This window comes from Periplaneta americana, chromosome 14 (genome assembly GCF_040183065.1).
Source record: "Periplaneta americana isolate PAMFEO1 chromosome 14, P.americana_PAMFEO1_priV1, whole genome shotgun sequence".
NCBI classification, from domain to species: Eukaryota; Metazoa; Arthropoda; class Insecta; order Blattodea; family Blattidae; genus Periplaneta; species Periplaneta americana.
The window spans coordinates 10,329,392-10,349,812 of NC_091130.1; the positions used below are offsets into that span (position 1 = coordinate 10,329,392).

Sequence of the window (20,421 nt, forward strand, 5' to 3'; positions counted from 1 at the left end):
AACGTACTATACTCACTAACTCAGTACTGTTTACTATATGCGGACTTGGTTCTGTGTGGAGGACAGTTAGAACTTCATTAGTAGAAGGGGTGGGAGTGAAGTACATTCAATAACTCAGGTACAATAAAAATTGAAGTAAAATTAAAATGTCCCTGTAGGCCTATATAAATTTTTTTTAGAGAAATATCAATATATATACAGGGACATCATTTTATTTTTACTTCGATTTTTATTGTACCTGAGTTTTTGAATGTACTTCACTCCCACCCCTTCTACGAATGAAGTTCAACCGTCTTCCACACAGATCCAAGTCATAGTACCCTTACCGTCAAGTTAGTTCGCGTTTTCCAATGACGAAAAAGCTTTCAATATTGCATCATTATCGCAAAGGTACTGGCTTCCATTTGCCTACGTCGCATTCCGGTTTTCCCCACCAGCTTCTATTCGCCTCTCGGTAAAGGCTAGTGGCTGGGCTGTTTTAGCTCTTTTCTGAGAACATTAATTTCTGTTAGGAATTGGACATATACGTAATATTATACCCATACAACTGTTTAAAATAACTTAAATAACAGGCCTCGTTAAGTAATTAACTGTCACGTGATTTCCCTCCTTTCTACGATCCTGCGACATAATGACTTGGACGGACAGTAGATAGAATGTCTGAGTAATTTTATCTTTTCGGATCGAGCAGAAGTGAAGATTGAATTTACAGTACGTAAGGTACTCTTTTATAGAGTAGGTACAGAATTATTTCAACATGAGTTACTAGTACGAAGGACGAAACTGGTAATTGGAATTACATACATTAATCGAAATGAACCGCCACCATTTTGAAAAATGTGTTTAAATATCCATATTATGATTAGTTTTCAATTTAACTTCATTCTCTATAGTGTACGCTAATGTGCTGTAGACACTCTAATATACACTGCATAATGAATACGTCCACATGGACAGCTCAGTTCGTGAGTAAAAACACTCATTGTTAATACTGTACTGTATTCCGATTAAACAAAAACCTAATGAAAATTATCAAACTGAAAAGCTTGATATTTCATAGTTTACGTAAATGGATGAACTACTTTTCTTCCCTCCTATACCTAGTAAAGTGATTTGTTTGTATATTACGCCATCGAACTCTAGTCATGGAAAGGGTTAGCAACCATTGATTCAAAGGTATAGGCAGGTTAATATCAGAAATGTTAGTAAAAATAAAATGATGTCCCTGTATATATATATATATATATATATATTTTTTCGAGAGGAAAGAACAATCTCGACGTGGAGGAGGTGCCTCAGTCCTTAAGGCAAAATCTGTACTTAGCAGTGACAACATCTATGGCGCCCTTGCTTTCCTCAAGGCTCATTTCAGTGACCTTCCAAAATATATTGAGTACTTGGAATTTTCGTCGCTACAACTGAAAGTGCCTTCCTTACAACACGACTGGCTGAAAAGCTGTAATATCCGTAATACGAATTCTCGCCTGACATGTGCTTACGTTATAAGTTTAATTTTTTCGTAAGAATTTTATTATCAACACTAACAACATGACACAATTATTTCAGTGATTTAGGTCTAATTTTTCCTTTCAGTAATTGTTGTGCGGTTGTCATTGCATCAGTGCCAGTACGGAAGTTGCGTGGGCCGCAGCAAATGTTGACAACGTTCCTTTTTTACTGCAGGAAAAACGCGATTAACTTATATCGTTGCAACGTGCAAGAACTGAATAACAGAAGATTATGTTTGCTATGAACTTTGTTTATTTTTGGCTTGACTGAGCTTTTAGAGAGATAGTCCCGGAACGTATTTTTGCATTTGACCCATTTTGCGCCTTATATAGGGTGGACCGTAAGTAATGTCGTTAATAATTTCAGGGAGTATGCGTACCATAGTTTGGATACCACTGCTCTACCAAAAGATGATTCTTGCCGACTGCAGGGGACTTTATCGGCGTGTTATATCTAAGTAGGTGAACATTGACTTTACTCCTGTATCGACGGAACAATGTAGTATTAAAAATAAGGCAATTTGGATCGAAAGAATGATTAACATAATGAAGGAAAATTTATATATGAAGAGCTTGCGGGAAAAACGATGAATGTCACATTTCTATTAAGGATTACGTCATAATGATCTAATTGAGTCTATAACTGCAAGATGTAGTGCTGTTTCTATAGAAAATAAAGGAAAGGATTACTGTATTCATGTTGATAATTCTCCTTTTTACCATTTTTCATAAGAACAACATTAAATTTCGCAGTAATCCATTGAATTAGATAATGACATCAACCTTAAGAAAACTGTGACATTCATCGTTTTTCTCGCACTCTCTTCATATATATATATATATATATATATATATATATATATATATATATATATATATAATTTGAACTGGTAATGGAAATTACGGGAAAACGGCTGAACGGATTTTGATAAATGACCCCTCATTTTGAAGCTTTGAACCAAAAGTTTTTCAGAAAAATAGTAGTTTTCAGTGAAATGTCAAATTTTCAACATAATTTTCCAATTTCCTAAAATCCATCTGTCGTCACTAACTAATTGCATTTTATAATAAAACAAAACACACACTACAGAAAACAATATTACACGAAGGCCATGATCTGCAAGAAAGCTGAATATTTAGAGCTAAAATTAAATTGGTTATTAAAAACTTCAAGACTTATTAAAATAATTTACACGTCTGATTCTGCGGGATGTAATTTTCTAAGTACAGCTGTGTATTGGATATTAAAAACTACCCAGCAATAAATTATGCTTCAATTGGTCGAGAGAAAACTTCGGAAAAAAAAATACTCAACCAATTAACTTCTTCCAACCAGGATTTGAATCCGGGCCGGATCGTTTTACGGTCAGACATGTTAACTGTTATTCCACAGCGATGGATCTGGCATGACTGTCACGTATGGATTTTTTAATGAAAAATTTCAGACCTGACCGGGACTCGAACCTGGGCCGCCTGTGTGGCGCTACCATTCAGCGGCTGGAGGAACATCCAAAAGCATGTGAGTTCGATATACAGGGACATCATTTTACTTTTACTAACATTTTTAATATTAACTTGGCTATACCTCTGGATCAACGCCGTTTGCTACCCCCTTCCACGACTGGAGTTCGATGATACTGGCATAATGTACAAACAAATCACTTTACTAGGTATAGGAGGGAAAAAAAAAGTAGTTCATCCATTTACGTAAACTAGGAAATATCGCGCTTTTGAGTTTGATCATTTTCATTAGGTTTTTGTTTAATCAAAATACTGTAGGCCCTAAAGTATTAACAATGAGTATTTTTGCTCACGAACTGAGCTGTCCATGTGGACGTATTCATTATGCAGTGTATATTATACTGTCTACAGCACATTAGCGTACAATATAGAGAATGAAGTTAAATTGAAAAATAATCATAATATGGATATTTAAACACATTTTTTAAAATGGTGGCCGTTCATTTTGATACAGGCTTCAGTTCGAATGTGCATATTATCGCACTACAGAATATTGCATCTAATTCCAATTGCCAGTTTCTTCCTTCGTACTAGTAACTCATGTTGAAATAATTCTGTACCTACTCTATAAAAGAGCACCTTACGTACTGTAAATTCAATCTTCACTTCTGCCCGATCCGCAAAGATAAAATTACTCAGACATGCTATCTACTGTCCGTCCAAGTGCTTATATCGTAGGGTCGTAGAAAGGGAGGAAATCACGTGACAGTTAATTACTTAACGAGGCCCTTTTATTTAAGTTATTTTATTTATTTTATAGGTACAATATTACGTATACACGTCCAATTCCTAACAGAAATGTTCTCAGAAAAGAGCTAAGAAAGCTCAGCCACTAGCCTTTACAGAGAAGCGAATAGAAGCAGGTGGGGGAAACCGGGATGCGACGTAGGCAAATGGACGGCAGTATTTATGCGAAAATGATTCAATATTGAAAGCTCTTTCGTCGCTGGAAAACGCGAACATATTTTTGGAACGTACTGTTTACTATAACTGTAAGGTTACTATGACTGTATATGCGGTCTTGGATCTGTGTGGAGGACGGTTGAACTTCATTAGTAGAAGGGGTGGGAGTGAAGTACATTCAAAAACTCAGGTACAATAAAAATTGAAGCAAAAATAAAATGATGTCCCTGTAGTTCCCTGGGACAAAGTACGGTCCTTAGTAATTATAGTGTTGTAATGAGTCCGAGATCCAACGCTGAAAGTTACCCAGCAATAAAGTATGCTTCAATTGGTTGAGAGAAAACCTCAGAAAAAACTTAAACAATTAACTTGTTCCAACCAGGATTTGAATCCAGGACGGATCGTTTCACGGTCAGACATGTTAACTGTTATTCCACAGCGGTGTACCTGGCATAACTGTCACGTATGGATTTTTCAATGAAAAATTTTAGACCTGACTGGGACTCGAACCTGTGTGGCGCTACCACTCAACGGCCGGAGGAACAAACAAAAGCATATGAGCTCGATATACAAACAGAGTAAGGAAACTTTTCCAGAGGAATTTTAAATTCGTGTTCATCTAATCTATGAACGTCAAAATATTTGCACTGATGTCTTAGCAATATAATGTAGGCTATGTCATATGTTGACGTTTTCTGTCGTGACGCTCACTCTATTCTGCTGGAATTGCGAGCAAGGGTCGTAATGTTTACATCGGGTTTCGAGTTGGTTATCAGTCACTCAAGAGTCCACACTCCACGGCAGGCTCCTTGAGGGACATGAGAGCCTCTACGTCCGCCTCACCTGCGAGCCAGGCTCAGTGTGGTGCTGTCAGCTGACCGGTACGGACGTCGATCTCCTCTACTCGCCGGGACCAACCAAGCAAGTACGTCCGCTCTACTTTGTCGAAGTGTGCCAAGTTTCGCTATGTTTACAAACCACAAGCATCCATAGCAGCTGTTTTGAATTGTATGGATGCTGTGTTTCGTTGCCATGGTTTTTAATGTACTGTTGTGTTTTCATTTGTTTATATTTTTTGTTTTATATCTATATATATAATTTGAACTGGTAATGGAAATTATGGGAAAACGGCTGAACGGATTTTAATAAATGACCCCTCATTTTTAAGCTTGGAACCCAAACTTTTTCACAAAAATAGGAGTTTTCAGTGAAAAGTCAATTTTCCTACATCATTTCCCATTTTTCAAAATCCATCTGTCGTCAGTTTTGAGAAATAATTGCTTTTCAAAATAAAACAAAACACAAACACACTACAATAAACAACATTACACGAAGGCCATGATCTGCAGGATTGCTGACATATTATTTAGAGCTCAAATTCAATTGGTTATTAAAAACTTCAAAGCTTACTAAAAATAAATTTACAGGTTCGATTCTGTGGTGTGTAATTTTCTGAGTACAGCTGTGTATTGGATATTAAAATCTACAAAACTTGAGGTGGTTTGATGACATTATTACCATTAAGATTGAAATATTGTTATAGTTAATGCCATGATGTGACTATTTTTCATTAATTATACATATTAATGCTATATTGATGATATGAAAGTGAAACGTTTTGGGGATATGTAAGTAGATGTAGAGAATATATGAAATTAGATCTTCATTTCTATAATTTACTGACTGACGGCTATATAGTATATAACTACAAAACTTACGTAAGATAATACTGCTATTAAAAATGAAATATTTTTATAGTTATTAATCAAGTGGGGTTGGGTATTTTTCATGTACTTAATGGCGGTGCGATGTAGATATTTATATGCGTCATTCTCTTCAGTACTGGCACGAGAGAGCGCAAAATTATAGTTCCTAAGAAAAGGAGCTATTGCTTTACTCCCACATGATAAACCCACTGATCGTCCTGACATTGTTACTTGCGTTTTCGCGTTGAAACTCAAAAACTGAAGGTGGATAAGTTCAAGAAGAAGTATTTTGCATAAAAAACATTCAGAAGGAGTATGTTTCATTATTATGGAAGCAAATAACTTTCAGAATGTCTGGTATTCTTCATTGAAAATAAATCTGAAAAATGTTTATTTGAACGTCTAATGAACTCACGTAGTTTGCAGCATTTGCTACACAAGCCACTAGTAATATTATATTAATGAGATCCATTCTGTTACATCTCGTAAATTTTAAACATAAAACAGTAGGTGTGGCATAAGTTATATTAATATATTGTGATGGAATAATAATATTATTATATTTTATCAATATATTATACAGTAGAAGTATATTTATTATATAATAACATTATTGCCAGCTGCGATGTAAGCAACGAATAAGATATACAGAGCCATCACTTTATTTTTACTAACATTTTTAACACTAACCTGGCTATACTCGGAAAATTGTTACCCCCCTTCCATTACAGGAGTTTGGAGTTGCTAGTGCAATATGTAAACAAATAATTTTACTAGCTATAGGAGGAGAGAAAAGTAGTGTATCCATTTATGTTACAGGGAAATATAGTATTACGATTTTCAGTTTTTTATAAAAAACAGTAGAATAGTAACAATTTTTTTTTCACAAACTCAAGTCTTCAGGCGGTTATAGGTATACATTATGTAATGTCTACTTTATTCAGCATATTACTAACCTAATTTATTCCAGACAATTTTGTGAGCACTTCCGTAAGAAACCCCAATTTCTACAGCTAACTTCTTGACCGACTTATTAGGACCTCGCTGCATCCTTTCTCTAGCATCTTCTACAGCATCTTCTGTCACCTTTGTTGGCCATCTTACACTTTTCTTCCTTTTTGTACACTCTTTTGCTCTAAATTTATCTCCAGATTAATTACATTTCTACGAAAATATTCCGTAATGATATAATCAGGAAATTGTGAAAAAAAGAAAAAAAAATTGTTGTTCACATTCGGTTATATTGTAATTCCAGTTTCCATCATCGTCCTTCATACCTACAAACAGTAAAACAAAACTCTTGTTTAAATAATGCTGTTAAATATCGTACTATATTATAGCGTACCGTACTTTCGGTAACTCTAATCTTCACTTGTGCTCAGTCCACACAGATAAATTCAGTTATGCTACACACCATACCTGTATGAAAATAAACTTCAATAATATAAGCTTTTTCTTCAAATAGAAAATGCAACATATTTCTGAAACACACTGTACTCTGTACTGTTTATTTCACTGCTAGCAACAGCGGCCGTAAGTTTGTGTGGCTGACGTTAGCAAGGACATTAGTGAAAGGGGTGGGAGTCAAGTATACATTTAGAAACGGAGACAATAAAAATTGAAGTAAAAATAAAATGATGTCCCTATACAATTTAACGTTGTTATGAAGCTATGGTCATAGATTCGAACCTTGGATAAGACACGCATGTTGTTCTTTGTAACTGTAGACTAATTGTCCCAGTTTTCTCAGATGGGGGATCTGTAGTCGTATTGACCCATCTCACCGAGTCGTCTATTAAGGGTATATGTACGTGAACGACCACAAATATTATCAGAAAATGCAGGCTCTAAATTTCTAAAATTTTATAAGGAAATGAACTCACAATTGGACAAAAATTACAAGGTACCACAACAAGACTTATTAGAACTTAAATATCTGATAAAAGTATAAAAAAGGTTACTAATAATATTTTTTAGAATTCACTTTTTACTTTAAATTACATTTTTCAAAATTTGAAAATTTTACACGTATTATTTCATAACTCCACAACCATTCGAGATAGAATTCTGAAATGTTGTATACTAATTTAACATGCATTTATGCAAAAGGTAGACTAAAATAATGCCAATTTCTTTTAAAATAGAAAACTTAGATCACAAAACATTATGTAAATGTTAATATATTTTATATGAGACAAATAAAAAATTAATTGTATTAAAATAAACAACTCTACATATCTGAGAATAGTCTACTTTTCAGAACTAAGTGTTCATTACATGCAGGAAAAATATTACAGATGTCAGAGAGACCATAACAATGTTATGGTTTATATATATTATTTTAATGTACCGAAGTACATATATTTCCATGCAGATATTCTGCGTCATCATACTAGAGGGAACCCAAGAGTTGGAACTTAAACTGAGACGATTCTGTCCGGCACCGAGATGGGTATCCGGTGTGGCTTAGTGGATAAAGCATCAGCACGTAGAGCTGAAAACCGGGTTCAAATCCCGGTGCCGGAGAGAATTTTTCTCCGTTCCATTACTCTTTCATCGTAATCTTATGGTTACCAAATGATGTAACTGCAGAATTTTGGTTTTGTGTTTTTGTTTGTTTTTTTATACTTTGATAAAACTGGTTTGAAAAATATTATTAATAACCTTTGTCATACTTTATCAGACATTTAAGTTCTAATAAGTCTTGTTGTGGTACCTTGTAATTTTTGTCTAATTCTGAGTTCATTTACTTATAAAATTTTAGAAATTTAGAGCCTGCATTTTCTGATAATATTTGTGGTCGTTCACGTACATTATGCCTTTATGTCTTTTTAATGTAGACCACAAAAATATATTTTGTACGAGATTTACAGAAAGGTAATTAGTGATATGAAATGTATGTATAGTTCATTCGTTTTAACTTTTTCAACGATATTCATGATTCCTACAATTTCAGTCATTGTATATTCGCTGGAGTAATTAAAACCTCTTTCAGAACGTTACACAAGATGATTATAAAATGAAAATATTTTAAGTTCTATTCTTCCTAACTGCATATAATTAATAATATTGAAATATTTCCTCAAATGGAAACTTTATGGTTATTTTACTTTAATAATAGCTTAAGGATTACGCTCTTTCAGTAAAATAAACATCAATCGTAAGTACAAAAATTGTTGTCATAATCATAAAGTATTACCAGGTAATTCTGTGGTGTTTGGGTAAAGGGAGATAAGTTATAAAAATGAATTCGGAGATAAATGAAAATTAAACTTGGAACCCTTATTACAAATAATTTTCTACACAAATAAAACACATCAACTGCTAGTATTCTTTGATTTTTACACACCCACTTGTGTAATTTAACTTGTGTGTTCATCTGGGGAACAAAATTCCACCTGGACAAAAAGATGACTCATGCCCCATTACCCGAACACCACAGAATTGTCCCCATTTCTCTAGTAGTTCGTCCGGGTTCTGTCGCATGTAGGTTTTCTATAACACGCGACACTGAAAGTTTTTTTTTTCACAAAAAAAGTGGAAAAAAGGTCTAATTTTCACAGGGAAAGTAGATTTATATAGATTAACGACCACGGTTCGTGTCGAGTGAAAAGGTATATATATTTTTTTAATTCTATTGGGTTATTTTACGACGCTGTATCAACATCTAGGTTATTTAGCGTCTGAATGAGATGAAGGTGATAATGCCGGTGAAATGAGTCCGGGGTCCAGCACCGAAAGTTACCCAGCATTTGCTCGTATTGGCTTGAGGAAAAACCCCGGAAAAAACCTCAACCAGGTAACTTGCCCCAACCGGGAGTCGAACCCGGGCCACCTGGTTTCGCGGCCAGACGCGCTGACCGTTACTCCACAGGTGTGGACTCCACAGTTTATATCTAGTGAAAATATATATGTATTAATTTCTGTGTGGAACAGATCTGTTATGTCTCCGCATTTGTGTTAATATATATTTGAACATGTTATAAGGGAAGGTAGGCTAATTTCTTTAAATCAATGTGTTTTTTTTTTTTAAGTTGTGTGAGTATTTTAACTGATCTAGAGGTGTAGTTAGTTGATTGGGCGTTACTTTGCACGTTGCGAGGTAAATAGAATTAGAAGAGGAGTTTGAGGGGGCCATTAGGTTAGTTTAGGTTAAAGTTAGGTTGGGTTAGGTTAGGTTAGGTTAGTTTAGTTTAGTTTAGTTTAGTTTAGTTTAGTTTAGTTTAGTTTAGTTTAGGTGCCACATATATTTTAAGTTCGTATAGAGAAATTAAAATTATTTATATAAATTTTCTTGCATATATACAGGGTGGAACGTGGAAGTGATACAACTCTGCAGGTTGGAAGGAACAATAGAATACATTATAAAAATGAAAACCTCTTACAGGTTTACGTGTTGTAATTAAGTGAATTAGAAAATTAAGCTGAAAGTCTGCGTGGTTTGTCAACAGCTCATCTCCGGTTCATCCGCGAATACACACGCACTCGATCTCAATACAGCATTCCGTCCCTTAGTAACTGCAGTAGGGTTATCAGACTTCTCAATGGCAAACAGTAACAATACGTGTTAATCTTTGTATTTAATCCGCAAGAAAACTTTCCGTTTTTTTCTAAAAAAAAACTGCAAAGAGATAAATTATTTCTTATCAGTTTCTCTAGAGATAAGAGTTAAAATCTTAATGATATGAAAAGTAATTAGCGAGATAATTAGCGTTAACATACAGTGTGCTCCAAAACAAACTACTGAAATTATAGCTCATCTTCTGTTCACGTTTCCATAGCAACGAAATATATTTTATTGTATACAATAGTTTGACATCTTGTGAATTCAGTGTTGCGTTGATTTCTGCAATTATGGTTCTCACAACAGAGCAGAAGGTGTTTATCGTGGAGCATTATTTCCAGTCATACGGAGTACTGAAATTACAAACACACTGAAAATCAAGTAAGTCATTATAACATGCAAGGGCGACATAAGACTGATCCCGTACGACGGAACTTCTCGAAAATTTGTTGTGTTACTTGGTGCCGCATTGTTAAATCGCTCCCGGTACTGCTCTTCAACGTGAGTCGACCTGGTTGGCAAGTTGGTATAGCGCTGGTCTTCTATGCCCAAGGTTGCGGGTTCGATACCGGGCCAGGTCGATGGCATTTAAGTGTGCTTAAATGCGACAGGCTCATGTCAGTAGATTTACTGGCATGTAAAAGAACACCTGCGGGACAAAAATCCGGCATATCCGGCGACGCTGATATAACCTCTGCAGTTGCGAGCGTCGTTAAATAAAACATAACATCTTTAACGTGGCGCAAGCTGCCATTCTGACGCCCCACTCCGTATTACCGGAAATAATGCTCCACGATAAACACCTTCTCCGCTGTTGTAATTGCAGAAATCAACACAACACTGAATTCACAATATGTCAAACTTAATAGTTATACTATTATAATAAATCTGTAGCCGAAATTTTTCTGGTAATTTTCGATTTTCCAAAAATAATTGGTCCTAACATATATAATTAACCACCCTGAAACCGAAAATCGCTTTTTTGAAATTTTTGTTTGTATGTCTGTCTGTCTGTCTGTCTGTATGTTTGTTACCTTTTCACGCGATAATGGCTGAACGGATTTCGATGAAAATTGGAATATAAATTAAGTTCGTTATAACTTAGATTTTAGGCTACATGGCATTCAAAATACATTATTTAAAAGGGGGGTTATAAGGGGGCCTGAATTAAATAAATCGAAATATCTCGCTTATTATTGATTTTTGTGAAAAATATTACATAACAAACGTTTCTTTAAAAATAATTTGCGATAAGTTTTATTCCTTGAAACATTTTGATAGGACTGATATTTAATGAGATAAATGAGTTTTAAAATTAAAATAACTGCCATCTAAGGCGGTGTATTGAAATAAAAAACAAATTACTTCGTCTATAAGAGGCCTTGGACAGCAACAATCGAAAGCTATGAAAGATAGCCTACAGATAATGTTTCTGTGTTTGTATGAAGTAATATCGGAAGCTAAATTAACCGATTTGTATAATGAATTATTATTTCTCCATTGGAAAGTGTAGTTTCTCTAGATGGACATAATACTATAATGTTATTACAGTAACTTCTGATATAATATAATATAATATAATATAATATAATATAATATAATATAATATAATATAATATAATATAATATAATCAGTAACTTCTGATATAATATAATATAACATAATAAAAATTAAGAAACATGTTAAAGGAATTGTCATTGCACCAAATGAGTGTCTCTGGACCAAAATGATCGCATTTTAATTATTTGGATGCAATTTAAATTAAGTAACATATTAAACGATTTATCCTTCTATCAAACACGAATGTTCCCTGGCTCAAATGTCCTATTTTAATTATGTAATTACTTTATATTTATTTCTAACGGGTGCAGCGGAGCGCACGGGTACGGCTAGTTATTAATATAGTAATAGCAATGCAAGAAAGACTGGATGGAGAGATACTGAAAAGTGTAAAATAGTGAAGAGCGAATTATTGTAAATTATATGAGAGAAAAAGAAAAAGTATAAAGAATTACAGGTAAAAGGAACTGAAAAAATAAATTGGAAGTGTATGAAATCATATAGTAGAGAAACAGTTGACGAAAAGGGGAAGTGAAACAGCAAATAATGATAAACAGAAGAAATAGGGGAGTTGATGAAGAGGGAGAAATGGTAAGGAAGAGAGAATGATGAAGAATAAGTGTAAGAAGAGAGAGGGACAAAAATTGTCACCTAAGGCAGGGGTTCCCAATATTTTTTGGATGACGACATACTTTACTAAACGCCCACTATCTCGCGACACACTTATTTGTTTTTAATAATAATAATAATAATAATAATAATAATAATAATAATAATAATAATAATAATAATAATAATAATAATCAGTGGTTTTCTTCTGGAGAAAAAGATTGTGGAACTCTGTGTAGAATATTTTATAAGAGCCAGGGAGATGATTACTGTTCATTGCACGGGAATTATGTTGTTTTAGCTCAGTTAGTACAAATAGTTAAGAGGGAAAACGTAAGGAAGAATACAACAAAATGAAATGTAATAAAATAATAATAAAAAGAAGGGAAAAAACGAAAATTAAATAAAATCTACAATAAAAAGGGTATGGTAATAAATTCATGTATGTATGTATATATTTATTTACACTGCAAGTGGGCAAGCACCCGGTGGCAGTGGTATATACAATATTAACAATACACAATAAAATGATAAGCAATACACAATAAAATTTACAATACACAATACTATTTTACAACACACATACAATTTTATACACAATACAATAATAATACACAATACAATTTAACACAATAATAATAAAACATAAATAAAATACCTAATTTTACAATACAACCTACATAATTATGTATAGGCCCTACATAAGTTTCAATAGTCTTTCACTTTACTCTCATCTCATTCCCTGTAGTGGCACTATGACGCATTTCACTGACACTTTAGCACACATTTCACTGACACTATAGAACACATTTCATTGACGCTATAAATTATCACTGATCGGAACTGTTCACTGCACTGTAAAACCATAACTTCACTGACTCACCTAGCTTCACTGATACAACAGTTCAAATAAGTCAAATAATTACATCCTTATGCATACTTATAAACAGAACTACATTTAAACTAAACATTTCTAGTCTAAGGCCCTCTTACACGCTATTTTTAAATAATTTATAATTCAAACCGAGGAAGTAAACTCGTCAGCCTAGATAAATACATGTCACCTTAAAAAATTAAATGTTGAATGTCACCTTAATTTTAATTTGCACTTTATACACAACTTTTTAAATTATTCTTGAATCTCCTTAAGGAAGGACAGCCCTCAAAGACCGCTGCAGGTAGGTCATTCCAATCATTTATAGTTCTATTTAAAAATGAGAATTTACCTACATCCGTTTTCTGTTTCCTACATTTGATTTTAAAATCATGATCGTTCCTACCTTAGTACGTTGGCTTTTCTAACCGAGCCGTTATGTCTACCCATGCTTTCTGACCTAGATGTGCTCTATACAATGATGTTATTCTAGTTTTCCTACGTCTGTTTTCCAAAGTTTCATGTGGTGATCAAGAGAACAAAAAAGGGGAAAGGAAGGAAATGATATATATATATATATATATATATATATATATATATATATATATATATATATATATTTCCCGGTTGGGGCAAGTTACCTGGTTGAGGTTTTTTCCAGGGTTTTTTCTCAACCCGATACGAGCAAATGCTGGGTAACTTTCGGTGCTGGACCCCAGACTCATTTCACCGACATTATCACCTTCATTTCATTCAGATGCTAAATAACCTAGATGTTGATACAGCGTCGTGAAATAACCGAATAAAATATATATATATATATATATATATATTTACAAAACTATCACAGAGAAAAAGGACTTATATTTGAAAGGAATCTGAATTGAAAAAGTGCAATTTTAGTTTATTTTAGAAACTAGATAATGTCCGACAGTCTCTGACATGTAGTGGTAGAGAGTTCCAGAGATGAGCTGCAGAGACGGTGAAAGATGAAGAGTAGAAGGATGTTCTGTACCGGACATTTCCGGAGTCATAATGCGCTCAGCGTGGTTCCGGCCACACCACGAATGCCGAGGTCAAGAAAGCACTGAGCTCTATTATTGGATACTTTCATTTTACTAACAAAATAAAAAAGACAATATATGTGTAGTTTCCTGAAAAAAAAAATGAAATATGCCCGTGTTAACTGTAGCTCAGTCTGTTAACATTTTTTCATACAAAGGTACCGGTGTTCGATTCCTTGCATGCATGAAATGGCGGACATGACAGCAGTGGTTTATGTTTTCTCCTAGCACTTGTTGTCTACACAATTTTCATTCCGCCATTGTTCGGTTTGTAGCATTATCATGACGTCGCTAACTTCTGAGGTTATCCGACATTTGAAGGCAGGGTCCGAGCGTCGAAACAAGTATAGTCTGACAACTTCAAGTGAAACCCCGTAAAACACGCCAACTTCTGGAATCTCTCTCTTTCTTTCTTCTCTCTCCCTCGCCCCACGTCATTCAGTCACCAGTCACCTCGTAAATATCTGAGAGGGTGTGTGTAGGCATCGCGACCAATAGAAGAAACACTCTCCAGTATTACCACAATAACGGATTCTTCATTTTTGCCTCGACTGTCGGCTAGGAAGGTTCCATTATGCTAGCATTGCAGGCAACTAATCAACCTGTTAATGCTTTTGTTAGCAGGTTTGACACACTGTGAGTGGACCTGCAAGTACATAGTGCATAGTGCTCTCTCCCTTCCACCCGTGCTTTCTCACTTGCTCCTCCCCAAGATAGCCAGCGCTCACGTAGTAACTCGGTCAGGGTTTCAGTTCGATTTATCAATCTATACACAGATATTAAATACTAGGGCTCGTACTCAAATCAATGTGAACGTTGTCGTGTTGAAGTTTTATGGAATTTTCCAACCAAATAAGAGATAAGATAGTATACTTCGGTAGAAATAATCTGTCTGCAAGAAATATAATATCGTCTCAGTAACTTACAATGGACACTCCTTTAGGATAATTCATATCATCTATTGAACAAGTCGAGACTGCATGGTGTAGTTCCATTTAGCTTCAGTGATGTTAATATGCTTGGACATTTTATACAAATTTCCAATTTTATTCAAAATTTTAATTTAAATGGTATGGTATAAATGGTATAGTTTCCCGAAATGAACGTGGATACAGTCCAGTAGTCAGCCTGGTTGGCGCAGTTGGTATTGCGGGTTAATGTGTATTATGTCTACTATTATGTTCAATAATATTCCATATATTAGTTCAGTATTATTATCTAATTATATTTTCTGTCATAATATCTAGCACTAATATTTTTGTAGAGCGAAATTTTAGTGCGTTTATGCGGTTAAAAAGTAGCTAGACAGACCATTTCAATTTAGTAGCAATCCCACTTACAATTGTCATGATCCATTATTATTATGTACTTAACTATACCTTTCGTAGCGTCCTGACATAGACATGTAGCTTCAGAGATTGAATCCTGAACGACCAGGATGTACTAACCGATAACTTCCCTAACTTGTTTGGGAACGAAAATGCTATGCCCGCTGATACACTGGTAAACAAATTTTAATCAACTTTCTGCTTATGTTGATTTTTTAGTGGTCTATTAATAACTCTGACCCGCTGATCACGAATATCACATCAGTTTTTTCATAGTGTCAACGGTTTGGATGATATAAGCGATTTATATTTGATTAAAGCAGTAAATTAGTTAATTTGTAACATATAAAAGTTCCAATAAACGTTTTGCTTATGTTGATTTTTTAGGGTTATACCAATAACTCTGACCCGCTGATCACGAATATCACATCAGTTTTTCTCTAGTTTCAACAGTTTGGATGATATAAGCAATTTAAATTTGATTAACACAGTAAATGATATTTATTTGTAACATTGTAAGAAAACAGTTTCAAACCTAGGACAGTCATTAAGACTACTTCAATAAATCATGCGTGACATATAAATACACAAATACAATACAGGAATGCAAAATAGTTAACTCCTATGACCTAGAATGACTTAGAAAATATACAGGGTGGACCGCTTGAATATACCTAATTTCAATTGTATGTGACTGGTAAACGGTTGAAGATAGAAACCTACAGTAACGTTTATATGAAAGGAAAACTCAACAAGTTTCGATATGCATATAACCATATCTCTACGTGAGCTCCAGCTGTCACTGTGACGATATCGAGGCGATGAACGATTTCTTGCCAAGCACGTTGGAGCATGTCTCAATAGCCTCTATGATGCGCTCCCGAAGATCACGAAGGTCTCTGACTGGGGTGGCGTACACTTTATCTTTGACGTAGCAGTCGTCGTGGTGGTTTCCAGGTTCCCTCCAAATTCGGGGAATGGCAAATTTCATGCTTTTCCTACTACCACGTAGCCAATGTTCTAGAGTTGCCCGGCAGTTACCACAGGACACGTGTGGAGCCCACGCCTTGTCAAGGTCACCTACGGCCACGCCTTGTATGCCTCACAGAACTTTGTTCCAGGCACAGTGGTGTATTTAACTTGCTTTGGTCCAATGTAATATCCACATACATAGCAGAAAGTGTCTGCCTGTAATTTGCACTTCCGCCCTGTAGACATGGTGTAAAGAACTACTAAACACAAACATACATACGACTGCAAAGATAATGAACCTACTATCGTGACTGAGCGTCACCAGCATATATTTATACGCCAGAGCCATGTTGCCACCTAGCGGATATCAACGTAAATACTTACATGTACATATTGCTAAACCTGTATTCTGAGAAATAAAATATCCCGATATAATAAAAAATATTGACACTACGACAAAATCATTATCGGATTCATGTTCAGCGTGTCGAAATCTGTAAGTAATGATCAAAAAACAATGATAAGCAAAATCTTGTTTACCAGTGATATAATAGATGTACACTTAGCGGCAAAAAGAATGGGCCGGCCGACAATTTCTAAGTTCCAGAGACATAACATTGCGCATGCTCGTCTCGTCAACGCTGTAGTTCACTAGGTAACACATAATTAAACCATTTAAATTTGCTGTATTTTGATTAAGAGTCTAAAATATGTAATAAAATCGAATGGCGGGTTGATTCTAGATACATCAGGGCCCTTGAAGAGTGAAATAATAATAAAATTGATAAATACAAAATCAACCGGAGCGAATATGAACAGGAAAACCATCTATTATGCCGAAGTGATATAAACAGTTACAGTAGCGTAAGTTGTTACGGCATTGGTATATTGAACAAGTTAGTAGTAGTATCTCAAGGTTCGAATTTCCCCAAATATTCTTTTTTTTTTATTACAAAATCGCCATCATATGTGTCTCGCAAAGCTATAATTATGTGGCGATATCTCTTAGAATATGCTCAAACTCTAATAAATAATAAACCTCCCTCTCTCTTTCAAGCAATACTGCTATCTATTAATATAACGTTCTGTCTCGTCATTACGCTTGAAGATGACACAGAAACAATAAATCATTGCCCTGATTCGCATAGGTTATTCTGCGTATGCTACTCTCCGACATGACTTTGATTGGAGAAATGTCATTTTCTCCGACCAGGTAATTGTCTCCTGTAACATTCTGTGTATGCTACTCTCCGACAGGACTTTGATTGGAGAAATGTCATTTTCTCCTACGAGGTAATTGTCTCCAATAGCAATGATAGTACTGCCGTAGTTTATTGTATGAATGACCACCGATACGCTTCGCGTGAGGGTCGCGTGTTGGGAGTGGATGTCAGGACTTATGGAACGTATCCACGGTCTGTTTACGGCAGAAGTCTACGAACACATTTTGGCAAATGTAATGATCCCTTCCGCCCGAAAACGATATCCAGAAGGAACACTTTTCTTCCAGCAGGATAATCATCCGATAGACTACACACCGCCAACCGGATTCAAAGATGGTTTACGAGAAGGCGTGATGTCGACCCAGTCGACTGGCCTCCAAATTCACCAGATATGAATCCGTTTCAAAATTTGTGGGCTGCAGTCAAAAGGATCCTACGCTCTAATTGGGCAGAACAACCACCCGTTCGGACACCTGAGGAATTGTGGGACAGAGTTCTAGATGCGTGGGAGGAGATGGCCAAGAATTTAGACCTGTTACATAATTTTGTGGACTCCATGCCGCGCAGAATGAGGGCAGATGTTGACGCAGGTGGTTTGTGGACGAGATACTAGTCCCCACCACAGCCTTCTTTTGTTAATATATTAACAAATTGTTTGTTTTTGTTAATTTAATTATTTGTGTTTGATATGCGTCCTTTTTTTAGGATGTGAAACAAGTATTTTTGTTTATACAGGCCAGGTCTCACCTATTAATAGCCCAGAGGTGATGGGCAATAATATTTTTACAAGGCAGGCATAAAGAAATTTGTTAACAAGTGCTATTTCACATTAATGGCCGGTTTTTCCAAATATTGTTAGAAAATTTAACGACTGTTAAATTCTAAACAGTTTGTTAATTAATAAAATTGTATGTTTTCAATACCAGTTTGGTTTAACAGATTGTTAACAGTTTGTTAATTTTAAATGTAGGATTTCGGGCAGTTAACTCGTTTAACAGTTAGTTAAATATGGCCGATGTCTCCACAACTGTTCGAACAGAAGTTGCGAAATTAATATTTTGTGTCTCTCTGTAGGGAATGTTTAGCATATGACTGGTAATATAACATTTAAATAAATACTTTGGACTGTTTAAATACATCAGTGTTCTTTTATTTCTTTCGTATTTCGTATCCATAATAGCAATGAGGAAATATAACCTTACTTTGTAATTATTATTCAGCATGTCACCTTCAACTTTCATTTGTCAACTGTTTGTTTATGGAGCGTGGCCTACTATAACAGGTTGTCATTTTATGCAAGTTCCATGACTCACTCTATAATATAGAATTTAAAGATTAATTTTAGCCAATCAAAAATTGTCTTACATGTGTAGAATCATTATCAACTGCTGTTGAGTAGTTAAAATAGTGCTAACAGACGTTATAGTTAAGTGTTGGTTATCTTAAACAAAATTATGTTCAACAAATTGAAAATACATTAACAAAGCGTTAAAAATAAACAGACTGTTAATTTAACATTCGTTAAGCAAAATTAAACATTACTTGGACACACTGGCCATTAAACTAATAAATTAAGTAAAAGTTAAAATAAAAAAAAATAATAATTTACCGTACCAGGACGCGAATTCACAACCTCTGGCGCGAATGTCAGACTTTTTACCACTGGGGCACATACTACTAGTAGGTTTGCTACATTATAGACGGACGACTTTCAATGAAGAGGCACCACAGCAATGCCTTGCAGTGCGTTGCGTTTACACGAGTGAACGGCGCGATAGAACTTAGCATTTCTATCGACCAAGAGTCGGCCCATTCTTTTTGCCGCTAAGTGTACATATTATCAGCCACAACCTCAATCAGAGGATATGATACATATTAAATAAAGGAATAAAAGAATAAAAATCATTACACATAAATTGCATTAAATGTTTCACTCTCAATCATATTCACAATATTATACACGCTTTAACAACTACTATCATATCACGTGTGTAGGATCTTTGGGTATATCAGTAGGCCGTGAACTATTGTTATCCTGTTTCTATTGTCGTCTGTTATAGATGGTTTGTGTTCATGTAATTGATTTAGTTTTTGTTGTAATGTTTATGATATTGGTATTGAGGCGGTGATGAACCATGATAAGTACATTTACAATCCAGCATTTGTCTGTGGACTAAGGGAAACACCAGTCAGATTGTCAGTCACGGGATTTGAACCCGGGATCTCCCGCATGCGAGTCTTAAACATTATCATCTAAGCCAACTGTCTCGGTAAAGTTAAATATCACAATATCATCCAACCAAGAACATACCGTTATAGGGGTTCTGTGATTTGCCTGTAACTGCTTTTTATTAGCAATCCTATCGTTTTTAATGATAATAGTAGGAAATTTCCCATGAAATATTCTTGTTATTGCCAACGACTCAGTTTTAACGAAGGTATTGCACATAAATAACATTGTAACACGTACGTACCCTTGAAGTTATTATTATCAGCAAATGGAGTAACTTTTTCTGCACGAGAGTCACCCAACACATTATTTTATCAGAACTTGAAAGATATGTGAGTTAAAATAAACACGCCTATAT

General features: G+C 34.9%; 1 protein-coding gene across 1 annotated transcript in view; it reads left to right on the plus strand.

Annotated features, from left to right (window-relative positions):
- Positions 1–4,715: 4,715 nt before the first annotated feature.
- LOC138713136 (proton-coupled amino acid transporter-like protein pathetic) overlaps positions 4,716–20,421 on the plus strand; it is a 104,787-nt gene continuing 89,081 nt past the window's right edge. Inside the window, exon 1 of the mRNA XM_069844929.1 lies at positions 4,716–4,857. The gene's annotated coding sequence lies outside the window, so the exon portion shown is untranslated. The remainder of the gene's footprint in view (positions 4,858–20,421) is intronic.